Source organism: Strix uralensis, chromosome 14 (genome assembly GCF_047716275.1).
Source record: "Strix uralensis isolate ZFMK-TIS-50842 chromosome 14, bStrUra1, whole genome shotgun sequence".
Classification (NCBI taxonomy): domain Eukaryota; kingdom Metazoa; phylum Chordata; class Aves; order Strigiformes; family Strigidae; genus Strix; species Strix uralensis.
The window spans coordinates 19,358,152-19,370,427 of NC_133985.1; positions in this window are offsets into that span (position 1 = coordinate 19,358,152).

Consider the following 12,276-nt stretch of genomic DNA (forward strand, 5'->3'; position numbering starts at 1 on the left):
ATACAGCCTTGACTTGAAATTGTCTGGCCCTGTCACAAAACCATCACAGGTGTTCTTTTACTGTGACCATTCAGTAGAGAAGATGATGACTTGTAATTTATTTTTGCAACAGAATTACTCACTTATTGTGAGTGGGGAGTACAATTTTGCAAGGCTGATTTAACTTGTTTTCTTGTTTCAAGGACAGATATAATCCTATATTTACAAAGTAATTATATGGTCCTTCATGTATAATACTTAGTCTGTTTGTGGAAGCTATTCATCATATAATTAAATGAATGATTACCCTTTACAACTTTTTGTAACAGGTAAAGAGTCCTCCAAATTTGTGCAATACTAAATGCAGCTTTACCCAAATTGCAGATTCTGGTTAAAGTGACCAACAGTTTTGCTACATTATAATTATGTATTCTTTCCATTGCTTTTCTTTGAAATTAATGCTGGTGCATGAGTATTTAACTAGACTTTGGGCTTTTTTTTTCATTAACTGGTGTGCTGAGGAGGTTCATATCTGAAACCAAGGATTACAAAATGATAATTTTGCAACCTCCTACGTGCCTACGTCACTTGTGTCTGTCCTGTAATGCTCAAAGCCTTTGCCAAATGTTTAGAGCATTCAAAACAATGATAACGATTTTTCATTCATTTAGTAGAAGAAAGGGAGAAAATGGAGGAGAGAAACTGAAGTGACCTTTTGTGGTAAGCAGAAATGTGCCAATATTGAAACACAATTATCTGAAGTGCCTGTGGGTACCAGCTTCCTGTTGATAACCTGTGGTGCTAATTACCTGCAAGAATTCAGGGCAGATATTTGTGTCTTGAATTAATTGGCTCTTGGGAAAGACAGCACTTGCAGAGGCAATCGAGAGAAAGTAATACAGAATAGCAAGATGGAAAAGATGCTTGTGATGATGGTGAGGCCTTTTGGTTCTGGTTTCTACCATTCCCCTCTACACGTGTGGTTGTGCTGCAGCCTGAGTGACTCAGCCGGTCTGTGAGATACCGTGTTTTATTGCCCTCCTTTAACCTTCCCAGTGATTAGAAATGTGATTTGGTGGCTTTTCCACCTCTTTGTCCCTCTATAGCCTTGCAGACCTGTGGGGCAGAAGCAAGGTGGCCAGTTAATCAAAATACAATATACTGAAAAGGTCAAAATAGTAGAGCAGACTCAATATATTTTTCTAGAATGGGAGGCATTAATATTCTGTGTCTTCATAGACCACAGCGTAATGTCAAGGACTGCAACATCTGAGCAGAAAATAGAAAAAAGGCAATAGATTCCCTCGACAAAGATTTTAATTAGAATGAATAATGATACAAAACTAACTGGTGAGTTTTTTGCATGTCTCGTTTTGGAAGATACATGGAGTTCTGTGAAGTGGCTCGGGGGATACTTAGTTTTTCAAAAACCCGAATGATTTGCACAGTGCATAAAATCAGCAACTTTGCTTTTGGAGAAAAAAGTGCCCAAATGCCCACTGATCCTAGTGGAGGTAGGATAGCATCACTTCTGTGGCATGAGGTGCCCATGGCAAGTCTGTGCCTAAGCCTTCCTTGCTCATCTTCTACAGCCGAGCTAATTTGCACATATCCTGGTGAAGAAGTAAACTGGCATTACATTTTAAAAGATTAGGTGGGATCAGGTTTTTCAAAGAGCTTGGTGCCTACCAGGGTGTTAAAAAGCCAGCAAACTTTTGTGGGGACTTGAATCCTGCTGCCTCTGAGCATCTGGCCACGGAGAGCCCCAGAAGATGCTGCATAATCCAGGGAAATTTTGCAAGCTAATCTTTACTACCATGCCAAAAAAGCAGCTTGATTGCTTCCGCATAGCTGCTGAGCCACTGAAGGCATGCTTTAAGCTTCAGAAATGCTCTACTACCCACAGCTCAGCCTCTATGAAGACAGATAATATCCATACACAGCGACAGCAAAATGAGGACACCTAATTACGTCCCTCCGTCTGCTTAGTTAATGCAACCTGGCTGTGTCCTAAGTGATATTCCCAAGGTCACAAAGCTAGTCAAAGCCAGGACCAGGCTGAGGGTGTGCTGACGCAGGCTTTCTGACCCGTGACTCCTCTAAAAAGGTGTATTTTGGCTCCTGGTCCCCTGGCGAGGCCCCTGTCCCCTCGCCGGGGCGCAGCTGGGCGAGCAGCACTCAGACAGGCAGACTGACCTTTTCTTCTGCCCTGCTGACAGATGTTCCTTGCAGACATGTCAAAATGTGTTCTTTCTACTCCCTCTCTCCTTTTCAGGGTGTCTTTTTATTGATTAGTCCAGGCAGGTAAATCTGAGCCTAAAGTAATTACTTTCTCTTTGTTTCATAAGGTCCCTGGGCCCAATATATTTTAATGACTTTCCTCCCCTTTAATGGATATCAAATGACTCCTCATGACGTCCATCATTTCTCCTCGGTGACACTGGTGGCTGGTTACAGCTGGTTCAGACAATTCTGGGCAAACAGGCCTTTTAAAGATAATTAACATTCAAAAAGGTCAGTTATCCTTGCAGGTCTGCATGCTGATGTTGAGCTGTAAGTAAGGGAGTTTAGCAACCCTTTATTATAAACACTGAATTGAAAACCCTAAGCACAGCCAAATCCATTTGTAATAATCCCACACAGGTATGGCTTTCGCTGCACAGTGTATAAATATTGAGCTTTTAATTTTTTTCTATTTCTTCAACCAGCAAACTGCTCAGCTATTTCCATGCCTGTAAAATGTTTACAAATATCAGTTTCTCCTGCTGCCTCCTGTCTGCCTACCCCAGCACTCACCTCCTCAGTGTAATATTTGCATTTCCTTGTCCCCTGACAGTATCAATGAACATTTAATTAGGGCTTTTGGAGCCCTAACATATGAATCTACTCCCTTGTTCTTCTTGGCCTACCTCTACGCTTCTTTCTTGATGAAGAGCATTTGCTCCAGCCCTGTACATTTATCAGCCTTGGCTTGGCTCCTTCCAGCTGTGATTTATGGGGAACGTGTACCCAAAGGAAATGTCTCTGAAGGTCAGATTGGAAGAGCTGTTGTTGCAACTTGTCAGGATAAGCAATAGTTAATGCAGTACTTTCACAGGCTTCCTTGTGTGTGTGCATGTATATATATATACACACACACACATATATATGTGCATATGAATATATAGGCATGAGAACAAGCATTAGTCCAGCAAGATATGTAAGATGCATGGGTGCTTTCCAGAACCGGAGCTGTTGCGAGGGGAGTTGTGTGTGTTCTTGTGATATAGTTTCTTTACCAGAATATATTTAAGGAATGGCAAGGCCTGAAGATGGTGATTATATGGTAGGGTAGTTTTGCAGATACCGTCTTTCTATTTTGGCGGAAGAAAATGGCTTGGTCTTTTTTATTGCGTTTTTAAATTGAGATTGAGACAGATAAAGATTTAACCCAAATTGCTGAGGTGAAAGAGTCCCAAGGCTGACTGTATGGACAAAGCAGCTTTCCCAGAGAATGACTGCTTACACAATTATGCACCTGACCCAAATAAAAGCGCCCATTAGAAACTGCAAATGGAAGCACTTTCTGAATGCATATCCTCCTACAAAATGAACCTGAATTGGGATTTTTGTTTCTTGAGAAAGCTGTGTCTGAAAACAAATGGTGTTTTTTTCTCTTGCTGCAAGGGTAGTTCATTAACTTTGAGTTTCTGTGCTTTATTATCCCAGCGTTACGTATTTATCTGCCAGGTATTTGTCAAAGCAGGCTTCTCTGTGGACAGAGAAAGCAAAGGGAAAATGTAATTGTCAGCAAGGGTCATGAGTTCTGGCCAGCAGTTAAGTATCACTGTGTCCTCTGTATCTTTAATTTTCTTTCCTTTCAGCCTGTGCTTCACTTTGCACAACACTCGTTAGTTCTCGTGATTCTGCATCCACAAACAGCATGGCATGCAGGCAACTGCGGTGGCTTCAGCAGAGGCGTCTTTGGAACAAGCAAACCTTGAGGAGGTAATGGGTATACAAGGCCTGAGCAATTTGATGAGAGTTCAGTGGCTACTATCAGGATGGTTCATATCTAAGTTTCTGAGTTTAATGGTTAATGTGTGAGCTTACAGATATATAAATAATAAAATGAGAGACAAAAAGGTTTTTGACCAAAACGTGCTATTTATCTCTTCTACTTCTATCACTTCTGAGAAGATGAAGCCCAGGTTCTGGTCCCACCATGGGCCCTGACACCCACAGCCCTGAGGTCGGCCCCCAGCCTGCTGCTCGGCATGGCTTTGGCAACTTTTTCTAGTGGGGTTGTAAAGAAAACGCAGCCTCTGCAGGAGCTACATGCCTTGCCAGATCACAGCGGAGGGCTCAAGGGGTTTCGATTCTTGGTCGTCCAGATGGTCCCAGCAATTGTGTGTCGCAGTGAGGGATGGTCATTTGAGAAACAGATGTGGAATTTGTTTTATTTCACAAGACTGAACAAATCCATGAAAACGTGCATCTCAGCCCATTTATACACGCTGTCTTTATTTAAACTACTGCTAGAGGTAATCATTCAAAGCTGCTCAAATTGCACTGGTGACTTTGGGAAAGTCACTGCCGGCAACAGCCTGGATGCTGTTGGACAATATGTTACAGCAGGAGTAGGTGTCCAGTTTCATTACTGCTGATGGCCATTACTGTCTTCTGGAAACCTCTCTCCCACTGATGGCTAATCAATGAGTTTGGCATTGCTCCGAAAGAAGTTGTAGGTCAGTAGTAAAACTGCAACAATTAGCAAGTTTGCCTTTTGCGCCAAATATTGCAGCATATTTCCCCACCTCCTCCCCAAATAGTCTGGTTATTGAATTGTTACTTTTTTGACACTAACAGATGGTTCCTAGTGGCTGGCATCTGCAAAATTTGGGAACAGATTGATGAAATTGATAATGACCGGTTTCTGCAACAGATGGCCTATAGACAGATTTCTGTGTAAACTGACAATGTTGCATTTAAAGAGAAGTTTCCAATGAACCCACACATTACGGCTATGATTACAACATTATTTAGACCCTGAAGAATGGGTCTAAGCTTACCATAAGCGCTATGTAGTGTCTAAGACAAAGGTTAAGAAAGATTGATTAGATAATTAGCATCGCTTTATTAGCCTTTCACCACATCTGCACAATGTTCTTACATAAACATTCCCTGCCTAAAATTGCAGTGATGATGTTTTAATATTTATTATGCAGATAGGAGAGAACTCAATTTATTTTATAAAATATAGTTGCCTCAGATTTCCAAACCCTGTCTAAGAGAAAATTATACACAGCAAAATCATAAAATAACAAGAGTGAGCCCCATGCCATGGTGGGATGGAAGCACGCTGACTTCAGCTGTGGCTTTTCAAGCCTGCTCTCACTCATGTGAGTGGAACACTCTCTTTGCAGTGCAGACAGGCCTGGAGTATTGCTGTGGTTGAAGAATTGCTCTTGTCTGTTGGTCCTCTGCTCACCAACAAGGTTCTCCACAGCCTTTCAGAACAGCTATGATGTGCCTCACTTTTTTGGGTAGCAAATGTAAGAACATCCTTGTGATGTGGTGGTGCTATCACTTTGACAAAAGATCTTGTATCTTCCATGGCATGAGAGGAGTCCAGGTTTGCAGCACTTTGGCAGCTGCAGGCATCTGAGATGTGGCTCCTAGTGCTTGCTGAGCCCTCTGACATCTCTGTGTGGTGCACTGTCAGGCTGGGGTTGCTCCTGGGTTTGATGGCATCATTGCATGTCCTGTGTCAGAGCAAATTCTCTTCTGCTTTGATCACCCCTGCCTTGGGTGAAGATTGAAAATTTACTTCATCTGTGCCCCTGTAACTGTCTTGTTGGTCTACTACCCATGTTTTTGTTGACCACAGAAAAGGGCTTTGGGCAGTTCCTTGACGAAGATAAGTGCCAAAGTCCCAAAGCAGGGTCACTGAGGCAGAGGGAGGGCTGCTGTGCTGTCGAGCAGTGCTCCACTGCTGCAGCGTTCAGGGTCTTGTCTGGCCACTTAATATGATCGAGTTCATAAAGGCAACATCTGCAGTGCTTGAAGGGAGACATGCAGGAGAATGGTAATGCCCAGCACACCTTTTCTTGTGTTGGATATCTTTTTCACTTCTGACACATTGCTTTATTCTCCCCCAAACTGCCTAGGCTTTTGCTATCCTGCCTGTGCCTTGTTGCCAATCATTACCACAGCTCATCGGCACGTCTCTGCTGGCACGCACCACCTCCTTGAGATATTTTCCAGTGAGAGAGGTGCCTCTGTTGTTTTTCTTCAGAGGCTCAGGCTGAAGCACTTTGTGCTGTGATCGAAGTGCTAACAGGCTATGGTAAAATGCAGGGCACGGGGCCAGTGCATCGGTGACCTTTGAGTTAACAGAGTATCTCTGGAGTAAAGGCTAAAAACTGCCATCGATAAAGAAGTGACTGCAGGTTCATCCATCACAGGCTCTCAAACCATCAGAAACCCCATGGCATAAAGAACGTTAAGTAGGAGTTGTGCAAGGACTTGGCCTCGCTTGGCACTGGTTTTTCCTACCTCGATCAAGGACTCTTGACACCGTGAAACAAATTATTCAAAACTTGCCTGGACACCTTAATTTGTGCTGAAGCTCTCAGAGGTCAACGGTGCTGGAGCTGTGAGGCCGGTCAATGAAGATGTATGCAGTGTGCACTCCTCATAAATTCACCTGCCTAAAAAAGTCCCATCAGGATTGCCTTAGGTAGACGGGGACAGGGATGACTCTCCAGAAGGACCTTATTTGCATCTTTACTGGTAAAGCTGTTGACTGCTACCCTGGTATTATTTTTCTAGCAATGAGAGAAGCAAGATACCATAGAGGCTACTGCCACATGAGGGATTCAGCTTTTTGTTGGTACAACTGGCATCATTGGATGGTTTTGTTTGTTTCCTGCAACTGTAATTTTAAATCCAAGCAGTCTTCCTGTAGGCAAAATTGAAATAGTTTAACTAAAATGAGTGTAAAAACAAATAAAGCTGGAGCAAAATCCCTTAGGGAATAGCAGTTTAACTGAAATCAGTTTCTCTGGTTGAATTGGACAAACAGACCTTAAAACCGAGCTGCATTAATTTAACTAGGTAGTCTTGGAAATACATGTTTTGTTTGTGTCTTACAGTGCAGAAGTGCAGTTAGTCAAAACCCTCTGAGCTATCTGCCCTGCAGAGCCGCACGTCTATACTGCTTCTCCAAAGATAATTTCTTTTTAATTTGTTCCTTCTTATTTTATTTCCTTTTCAATTTTTTTTTTTTTTTTAAAGGCTGCAGAGGTCTAGGTGGCTAGGGATGGTGCTAGGGTCTCACAGGAGTAACAGCTTCAAGACTACCTTTTTTCTGAGTGGCAATTTCTTAGAGATTTTTCTAAAATATTCACAGCTCTGGTTCTGATACAGACGTTGTGATTGATGTGCAATTTTCATCGGGTTTGAGTAAATCTGACGATTTGATATCAACCTGAAATTGCATTGGTAAACACAGAATTGAATTTGGCTGCAACTATTTGCATCTAGTATCAGATTGTGGAAAATAATTGTCCACCAAAGAAAGTGAAATATTAAAATTCTTGAAGCCATTTAATCCTTTTTGTTCTTATTTTCTTTCTCTTATGTGAGGTTCCTTCAGTGTAGAAAAACAAAACCCTGTGCAATACAAATGTATCAAAACGCTAAGGTTAGTTTATTTACATAAATGCCGCTTTCACTGTCTTCCCTAGATTATTTTCAGTGGAAATCACTGTTGCTTGAATGTGCAGTGCTTATAATGATTCAAAAGCTATTATGGCTTCTGCTCTGAGGGATGATCTACTTCTGTAGCAATGCCTAGAGAAATGCTCTGCTTCCTAATTGTTGCTCAAAGGCAGCTAATTTGCTCTTTTTCTGGTGTCAGGAAAAATGAGGCAAGCTTGCTTTATTTTTTACTTATCTGGATTACGTGGGCTAGGCAGAGTGAGGAGATGGGGATGGATGGTCTGAATGAAGGGATCTGCAGGCCCTTCGTAGCTGCACGCTTCTCCCCTGGCATCTCCACACTGCAGTCGGGGGGACATTTGTGTCTCTCCTCCACGGAAAGAAAGGCTGGGGCATTTCTGCCCTTGCTGTTTCAAGACTACTCAGACAGCAGCCTGGGTTTGGACTTGACTTACGTTCAGGTCTGAGTCCATCCTCATGAGCATGAGAAGGTCCCATCCTGGGACTGATTGAGTTTATTCCTGTTATTCTGCTTTCTCATGGATTCTGGCTTTCCACACACTCAGGAAGGTGTTTTCTGTACTCGTCTAGCTTTGGTGATGTTGGCTGGGATGTGTTCTTGGTGCTAAAGATAAATGTCTTCCCAGTCTATTACCTTTTTGATCAGGCTTTAAGGAAGCCTTGTTTTATCACAGCTACTATGCATCTCTGCGTCTCTCTGTTACTGATCAAACACGGCGGTTCTGGTGAGGGATCTGCACATAATCACCATGTAATGAGGAGACGCTTTCTGCCAGCGTGTGACGAGGCAGCTTATTCTCCACTTTGATGAAGGTAAATATTTCCATACAAGGATAAACTGGAAACCAACTAAGATACTAAGAGTATTTTTTTCACTTGTAAAAATGGGAGAAGATATGTGGGATTTTACATCATTTATGAGCCAATGATCTAATGTCATCTTTGCAGTACAGGATTAAACCCTCACTAAGGTGTTTCTTCTTCCCTTATTTTAAGTGCCTAATGCTTCCTTCTGTCCTTGTTAGCTGACAGGCTCCCAGGCTGGGAAACTCATGCCCAGAGGCAATTGGAAATGTGTTGATTTTTAGGAAGAATGAGGGAACTTATGTCAGTAATCACCTCCTGCTGTAGAAATAAAGCAAAAAAAGTCTTGCCTGGAGCATTAGTGATGGTTGTAATGGTTTTGCACACTTGGGCTTTTAAAGGAAAATATACAGAACAAAAAAAAAAAAGCACAGGTAGAACCATTTCAGGAACTTTTCGCAAATAGGATGTTGTCTGAAAACTCTGGCTTATGCACAGTGTTACTGGATACTCCTGGGTTGCCTGGTGACCACATAGCTACAGCTAGCGGCACGCAGTTATTGCACATGGATACATTCAAATGAAGTTTTGCATGGGTGCCCTCTCTCTCACATGCTCGCACTCATGTGTGTGCCCACACAGTCACTAATATGCAAAGGAGGTTTGAACCATGGTAAAACATCAACAAGAAAGTGCATAAACTCTACTGCATAAGAAATTTGGGCTTCAATAAAATCTCGAGGCATGCTGCTGTAATGAATATTGAACTGTAGCCTCAGCTCCTAATAGACACTTTAAAAGGGGGCATATTAAAAGGACAGCCAGTTCCTATTACTTTTAGCAGATTTCAAGGACTGCTTTCTGGCTATTGCAATGAATAACAAAAATAAAATATTCATTCTATTTTCCTATTTGCTTTTTCTAACCTACTGAGTCCCTAGAGCACTGTAGAATTGAAGTGCATCTCTGATTGATAGCAGCAAGAAAGCAACGGAAAGTCATTTTTAAATTGCTCTAAGTCTAAGATTTATAATGTAAAAAAAAAAAAAGTTAAGGAGCATTGTTTCTTGTTAGTGAAGGAATTTATGATTTTAATATGTAAATGGTAAGTAGCAGTGCAGCAAAATCAAGGAGGTCTCTGCAGGAGGCTTGCCTAGATTTGGCTGCAGGCTGAGGTCCCAGGCAGATCTTGTTCAGGCTTGGTAACACCACATTGGAAGACTCACATGACCAAGGGCTTTAGGGACAATCTCTTTTTGGGAAGAGCCAGCATTGTACAGTACATTTCACTGGAACAGCCATTCCAGCAAAAGTTCAAGAGATGTTGAATGGGAGCCAGCTTTTCAGTGTTTATTAGTATCGCACTGATTTCTTTCCGCCTCTGTAATAATGGTCTGGGCAGGTACCAGACATCTCCTGGGATGTTTATTCCTGTAGAAAATGTGTTCACATCCAGAGTCAAAAGGACTTAGATAATAAGAAATTATTCCGGTAATCGTGATTTCTGTTTTTCAGATACTGCTGGCATGTAGCTTCTGAAGGGGCAGGAAAAAAGGCACCTTTTCCTCTCCAGTGGCTGTGACATGCATAATCAATAAATGCTATTGGCTGCACTTCTAGTGCAGGGATTTGCTTTAGATCTGTAAGGGCAATGGTACTTAATTAACAATTGATTATTAAGGGAGTTTAGTGATGAGTAACAGCTATTTTATGTATATGTATAACTTTATGTATACAATGTAATTCACAAGCATTGACATCTTTTTTTAAAGCCCTCACTGGAATGTAACATGTTTTGCTTCAAGCAGCAGTCACAGCTTTCAGGGTTGTGCCAAGGCACCCAGCTGCCCTTACAGCGGTCCCTGGTTTCTGTTTGCCACTGGCTGATGGATGATCTCCTGTGAGGGTTAGAGGGACCCTCTAACTCTTCAGGGACAAGTCCTGGCTACAAGGGATGTAGCAGGGCTCTGCCCTTTTTCCAGTGACCAGTTCCTGTGTGGCACCTGCACACAGGGCTCTGGGAGAGTTAGCAAAGTGGAGCATAAAAACGGCCTTTCAGATTCGAAAAAATGCAAATGCTGAGTTTGGGACTTATAAATAAGTCTTCTCCGACTGCAGCCAAGCAATGGCTGCAGTGTGTTGTTGCTCCACAAAACCTAGTCTCCACCCAGACTCCTGCTATGGTGGCTGAAAGCATGGGCCAGCACCCCGGTGTTCAGCGCCCACCCCTTGTGAAGGTTACGTGGGCTCAGCAGCGTGTTGGCTTTTGTGCCCTTCACCCTCTGCTGCTCCCCATGGCCTATTGCTTCCTCCACAGAGAGCTGCTCTGCTCTGCCCTCCCCTGTCTCGCTCCACTTGCGTCATGGGTTTATTTGGTTTATGTATATATATATATTTTTTACTGTTTTGGCTCCATCATTTTGTCTCTCGGGACTGCATTTAGTACTGTCTTGCTTCTTTCCTTTTATGTTCCCTACGTCCTGAATTGCTCAGTATATCACCGAATATCATCCTGTCACTCTTTACCGTACCCATTTACTGCTGCCGCTGCTTCAGGCTGCGGCTCCACCTAAACAAGCAGGTGGATAAATTACCCGGAGGGCTTGTGTCGCACCTCCCATCATCCATGGGCAGCAAGTCACGTTTTCCCTGGACGTGAAACGATCTTTTTGCACTATGGGCTGTAGGATAATAAAGGAGGTGCTTACAATAGTGTGGGCTTAAGGTGACAGAAAAGGAGTGATTTACCCACTCTATCTACTTTTATTTATAACCTGTGGCTTCTCTCCTGGGGGGAAAGAAAAAAAAAAAAGGGTGTTTTGACTTTCCATTTCTGGGTTATGGAGTGGAGGGTCAAAACTTGGTTTTGACTTGATGATCCCATGACCTGAAATAGCATGACAAGAGGAGCAAAATGACAAATTACCCTTTAAAATATGTGCAGGTGTCACTGAGAGTAAATTGGGCACAGAAATTGATTTCGTGGTATTTGCCTCCTACATCGAGGTAATGGCCTGAGCAACTTATTCAGATTGTCAGTAATTTGGGGCACCTACGTCTCTCCCCAGACTGGCAAAGTACCAAGCGTATTTTGTACACAACAGCCTTCCATCCTCAGTTCTTGGGAGCTAACATGCTGTTGCTGCTCACAACCAGCAGCGTTATTAAAACAGGAGAAAAATGGGTATTTACCATTCACACATACGATTTGCATCACCGTGCCCATTTTAAAAAGAAACTGAAGACTTGTGAAAAAAATCAGTTTTAAAAATTTTTCAGCTGGAACTAGTAATTTTTAAACTGCAATACTCAGGGGTTCAGACCTGGCATCCAGGTGATGGGTTGCACCTCTCCAGGCCTGGGGCAGTTTCAGTATCCTTGCGTGTTCTCAGGAGAGCACCCAGCACCTCTGGCTGTCCTGGGGCAGAATTTGTCCCCTTGTTCCTGCTTGCGACTGAGCTGCAGGCACTACTTAATTCTCGCTGTCACTACTTGCTCTGGTTTTAATGGAAATATTTGGAAAATGGACGTGTTTAATCAACTTGCACTTTTGTACTGATGGAGGAGAAATCAGGTTTTACAGCTCTGAAATATTGTCTCCTAATTTCTTTGCTGTTGGGACTGTCTTTATCAGCAAGTTTTTCCCTATATGGATACTATTTCCCATATTACCATGCTAAATAATGCATAGAAGCCTTCTAAAGGAATTAATAACAAAAAGGAGGCAGATGGTATCAGCAAGCTCTCTGTTACGGGGTGATGGAGTTT